The sequence below is a fragment of the Saimiri boliviensis genome, chromosome 14 (genome assembly GCF_048565385.1).
Source record: "Saimiri boliviensis isolate mSaiBol1 chromosome 14, mSaiBol1.pri, whole genome shotgun sequence".
NCBI classification, from domain to species: Eukaryota; Metazoa; Chordata; class Mammalia; order Primates; family Cebidae; genus Saimiri; species Saimiri boliviensis.
In genome coordinates this window covers 76,906,122-76,912,121 of record NC_133462.1, presented here as the reverse complement: position 1 = coordinate 76,912,121, position 6,000 = coordinate 76,906,122, and positions in this window count along the sequence as shown.

Sequence of the window (6,000 nt, the reverse complement as noted above, 5' to 3'; positions counted from 1 at the left end):
ATCAAAGTTCTAAACGTAAGAGATGGCAAATTATATGTGCATTTTACTAAAATTAAAATACATTTTTAAAAAGCAACTTTTAATCTTTTATATTTTACCTTCATTTCTTAATTTCACTGATATCTGCTCTTATTTATATTATATCTGTTCTTATACTTTCTTTAGGTTAATTCCATTGTTTCTTATAACTTCCTTTTTTACTTTTTCTTTTTCTTTTTTTTTTTGAGATGGAGCCCAGGCTGGAGTGCAGTGACATGATCTCAACTCACTGCAACGTCTGCCTCAGAGGTTCAAGTGATTCTCCTGCCTCAGCCTCCCCAGTAGCTGGGATTACAGGCATGCACCATCATGCCTGGCTAATTTGTTTGATTTTTAGTAGAGATGGGTTTTCACCATGTTAGCCAGACTGGTCTTAAACTCCTGATCTCAGGTGATCCACCTGCCTCAGCCTCCCAAAGTGCTGGGATTACAGGCCTGAGCAACTGCACCCGGCCTATTTCTTATTCTTAGCTATGGACATTAGCTCACCCATTTTGAGGCTTTCTTCTTTTCTAATATAAGTAAGACTGCAAATTGCCCTTAAAGGACCAATTTTGCTTCGTCCCAAAAGTTTGAAACAAAATGTTTTCATTCTTGTTCAGTTCTGGGCATTTACTTTTTTTCAATTAGCTCTGTTTTTTTTAAGAGAAGCATGACTTTGTAAGACATCAGAGTAAAATTTGCTACAATAAAATACACAGATCTTAAGTGTTCAGTTTGGTGACTCTTAACAATTGTAAAACCTAAGTTATTGCAATGCAAAACAAGATACAGAATATTTCCATTGCCCCAGAAAGTTACCACATGCCCTTTCTTATAGAAATTCTCTCCCTCCACCCCCAAATACTGACTGGATTCTATCACTAGAGTCATTCAGTATTAATGTTTGGTATTTGGCTGCTTTTACTCAATATAATGTTTGTAATATCTGTCCATGTTGCGGCATATTTCAGTAGGTCATTCCTTTTTATTGCTGAGGTGTAGTCCACTGGGAGACTATACAGTGTGCTTATCCACCATCCTTTTGCTGAATATTTGGGTTGTTTCAAGTGTTTGGCTACCATAAATGAAGTTGCTATGATTCTTTACAGCAATTTTTTTTTTTTTTTTTTTTTTTTTGAGACAGAGTCTTACTCTGTCACCCAAGTTGGAGTGCAGTGGAGTGATCTTGGCTCACTGCAACCTCTACCTCCCTGATTTAAGTGATTCTCTTGTTTTAGTCTCCCAAGTAGCTGGGATTAGAGGCGCCCACCACCACACCCAAGTAATTTTTGTATTTTTAGTAGAGACGAGGTTTCACCATGTTGACCAGGCTAGTCTCAAACTCCTGGCCTCAAGTGATCTGCCTGCCTCAGCCTCCCGAAGCGCTGGGATTACAGGCTTGAGTCACCTCACCAGTCACTCTTTACAGTCTTTTCATGGAATATATTTTCATTACTCTTGAGTATCTTGGAATGGAATTCCTGGATGATGGAATAGATATACATACAACTTTATAAGCAGCCAGGCCAGGCATGGTTGTTCACTCCTCTAAACCCAACACTTTGGGAGGTGCAGAGGACAGATCGCTTGAGCCCAGGAGTTGGAGACCAGCCTGGGCAACATGGCAAAACCCCATCTCTACAAAAAATACAAGAACTAATCAGGCATGGTGGCACATACCTGTAGTCCTAGCTACTCTGGAGGCTGAGGTGGGAGAAAGGCTTGAACCAGGGAGGTAGAGGTTGCAGTGAGGCAAGATCCCACCACAGCACTTCAGCCTGGGCAACAGAGCACAACTCTGTTTCAGAAAAAAAAAAAAAAAAAAAAGGCAGCCAAACTGTTTTCCAAAGTAGTTGTACCATTTCATAATCCCATCAACAATGTAGAAGACAGCTTTAATTCCTCCACAACCTCATCAGCACTTGATATTGTCAGTCTTCTTAATGTTAGCCATTCTAGCAGGTATGAAATAGTATCTCAACACGGTTTTAATTTGCATTTCTCTGCTGATTTATGGTGTTAAGCACTTTATATGCACTTATACGTTATTTGTATATTTTCTTTTTTTATTATGTATTTATTTTTATTATTTTTTTTTTGAGATGGAGTCTTGCTGTCACCCAGGCTGGAGTGCAGTGGTGTGATCTCTGCTCACTGCAACCTCCAACTCCCAGGTTCAAGTGATTCTCCTGCCTCATCCTCTCAATTACAGACACGTGCTATCATGCCCAGCTAATTTTTGTATTTTTAGTAGAGACGGGGATTTTCAATGTTTGCCAGGCTGGTTTTGAACTCCTGACCTTGTGATCTGCCCGCCTCAGCCTCCCAAAGTGTTGGGATTACAGGCGTGAGCCATGGTCCCTAGCCAGTTGATGCCTTTTTCTTCTCCTAAAAAACATGTATTTTGGAATATATCTCTGAATTTCTTCTCATCAATACTACACAATTTTGCTGTTGAAAAATCTGATGTCAAATTGATTCATTCCTCACTGCAATCTGTACTTTCCTCTGTAAGTTTTTATAATTTTCTCTTTATCTTTGAAATTCTTGTGATGCTATGTAATGAGTCTGTGGGTGGGTTTTTTTTCTTTTCTTTTCTGTCTGAATTTTTATAGCCCTTCCAACTGAAGGTCTTTCTCTCTCTTTTTTTTTAATTTCGAGAAATTTATCTTAATTATTTCTTGAAATATTTCCTTCTCTGCATTAATATTTTTCTCTTTTTAGGATTTCTGTTATTCAGATATTAGCATTTTTATTTCTAGCCTCAAGTGGGTAGGTAACAATGCCAATATCCAAAATCTAAAATAATGAGCACTGGAAAAAGGAGAAACAGGAAGAGTTCACTGTCTTTAATAATCAAAAGTTAGTCATACATTACTTAAGTACAAGTAACTTTATCTGTAATTGAAGTACTTATGGAAAATAATAATCTTTTTCAAAAACAAAAGCACCATATGCAGACAAAATCTGAAGAATGTGACCAAAGTCGTACTCAGGATAAAGAATATAGCCTTAGCAGCCATCACCTAAGCGGGAGCTGCCAAAATGAAGTTCAGTCCCTTTGTGACTTCCGACCGAAGCAAGAATCGCAAAAGGCATTTCAATGCACCTTCCCACATTTGCAGGAGGATTATGTCCTCTCCTCTTTCCAAAGAGCTGAGACAGAAGTACAACGTGCGATCCATGCCCATCCGAAAGGATGATGAAGTTCAGGTTGTACGAGGACACTATAAAGGTCAGCAGATTGGCAAAGTAGTCCAGGCAAAGTAGTACAGGAAGAAATACGTAATCTACACTGAACGGGTGCGGCGGGAAAAGGCTAATGGCACAACTGTCCATGCAGGCACTCACCCCAGCAAGGTGGTTATCACTAGGCTAAAACTGGACAAAGACCGCAAAAAGATCCTTGAACGGAAAGCCAAATCTCGCCAAGTAGGAAAGGAAAGGGCAAATACAAGGAAGAAACAATTGAGAAGATGCAGGAATAAAGTAGTCTTGTATACAAGATTTCATTAAAACTTGAAACGAGGTAAAAAAATATAGCCTTAAATACGTATATTAGAAAAAAATAAATAAAAATAACTGACAACTCAGGAATGGAGGCACAGGTGGATAATGAAGTAAAACGTCCATCTTTTGTTCTGTATACTTTTGTATTATCTTTTTTTTTTTCTTTTTTCTTTTTTTTTTTTTGAGATGGAGTTTCGCTCTTGTTACCCAGGCTGGAGTGCAATGGCGCGATCTCGGCTCACCGCAACCTCCGCCTCCTGGGTTCAGGCAATTCTCCTGCCTCAGCCTCCCTAGTAGCTGGGACTACAGGCACACGCCACCATGCCCAGCTAATTTTTGTATTTTTAGTAGAGACGGGGTTTCACCATGTTGACCAGGATGGTCTCGATCTCTTGACCTCGTGATCCACCCGCCTCGGCCTCCCAAAGTGCAGGGATTACAGGCGTGAGCCACCGCGCCCGGCCTTACTTTTGTATTATCTAAATCAGCTCATCCCAAAGAAATATAATACAAGGCATACACGTAATTTAAAATTTTATATTAGCCACATTTAAAAAGTAAGAATAAATTGGTAAAACTGGCTGGGTGCAGTGTCTCACACACGTAAAATTTATTTTAATAATATATTTTGAAGCCAACATCCCAAAATATTCTCATTTCAACATGTAATCAATATAAACAAATTACTAATGAGATTTCAAACTCCAATGTGCATTTTACTTACAGCACATCTCCATTCAAACTAGCCACATTTCAAGTGCTCAACAGTCACATGTGGCTAGTGGCTACTATATCAGACAACACAGATCTAAGTCTTTTACAAAAGATGTATTTCTATATCACATGTGAAATACGAAAACTCGGCCCCGGCTGTGGCCCCTGGCTGCGGAGGAGTCCGAGACGCTGCTGCTGAGCCGGTGCCGGAGCGGCCGCCACCTCCTCCACCGCCCAAAAACCCGGAGTACCCCACACAGGTTTAGACCCTGGTGGGCTGTGCCCAAGTTCAGAGTCATGCCACCCCGTGGGTGAATCTTGAGGCAGCAGCAACAGAAGCAGCCACACCTGACTCCTCTGCAGATGGATGCCAGAGAGAAGCAGGGCCAGCAGATGGGAGAAGCCCAGCTCTTATCCAAGAGCTGGCCACACAGCCAACTCTCCTTCTGCCACACTGGAAGGCCTTCTGGCAGCACTCCCTTGGGTCCATTAGCCAGAGTTCCAGCCACCACAGCAGTGGCCCAAGGTTTTAAACGGGACAACGTGCACTCAGAGCCTGAGGAAGAGGAAGGAGATTTGGAAGATGAGGATGGGGATGATGAAGACCTGCGCCTAAGCCTGTGTCCCTGAAGCCAGCAGTGGAGCCTGGCCCAGGCCAGCCTCCAGGATGGACACTCAGTTTCATCTGCTGTACAGGTATGGCCCCCAGTGTCTGTCCTCTCTGTGCAAAGCCTGGGCAAACTAAGAAATCACCTGTCTCTGCCTTTTGGAACTAAGAATTCAAATGGATTCAAAATCAACGGAAAAAAAAAAAAGAAATATGAAAACTCAGTCTAGATGAAATAAATTCAAGTAACTTTATCATTCCTTCAAAAAAACTATCACATTAATACAAGTATGGTTCACCTACATGACGAATTGTCTCACAGCTGTTAAAAGGAATGCAGTGTCCCATATGCTGACAGGAATAGGTATCTCTGAGAGGCTGAAGAAAAAAAACTCAAGGTACAGTATGTATATAATGTGATCTCAAATTGTGTATGTGTGCAATTGTGTGTGTGTGTGTGTGTGTGTGTGTGTGTGTGTGTGTGTGTGTGTAGAGAGAGAAGGAATCCAGCAGGAAAGAAGCCAAACTAGAAACAGGGAAAGTGATGACCTCCAGGGTGTGGGGATGGAGAGGGATTGAGGGGAAGGAAGGTTTTCACTTATGCCTGTGCTCTTTAAATTTTTGTTTCTTTGTTTACTTTTATCCAAGAGAAACCACAAGAAAGCTCAATCTCTCTGTCTCTGTCTCTCTCACACACACCCCAGGACAGCAGTATTTGAGCTCTGGAGTTCCATGAGGGACTTCTGGGCAGGTCCCACGAGACAGCGAGCCTGTGAGGTCACATTTCCTTGCTCCTGCTCAGCCCCTCTGCCACCCACCATGCCAGGAACTGTGGTTTATTTTGGGTCAATAGACACTGGGAGCCATAGACACCTACAAAATTCAGAGAAAATTGAGGATGCTTGAAAAACAGGGATTTAATTAAACACACATTGTTTGAGGGTCAATGAAATGTCAGGCATCAAGAGAAAAAAAAAATGAGTAAGCATAGTTTCTGCCAAGGAAGAGATGAAACTGGCAAAGGGGCCAGCTCTGGACGCAGCTGACTGCAGCACAAGGAAGGGACAAGGAGGCAGCAGGGCGATCAGCCCAGAGAGCAAGGAGCCTGGGACGAGGTCGGCTTACAGGGAGGCTCTGCAAACAGGGAA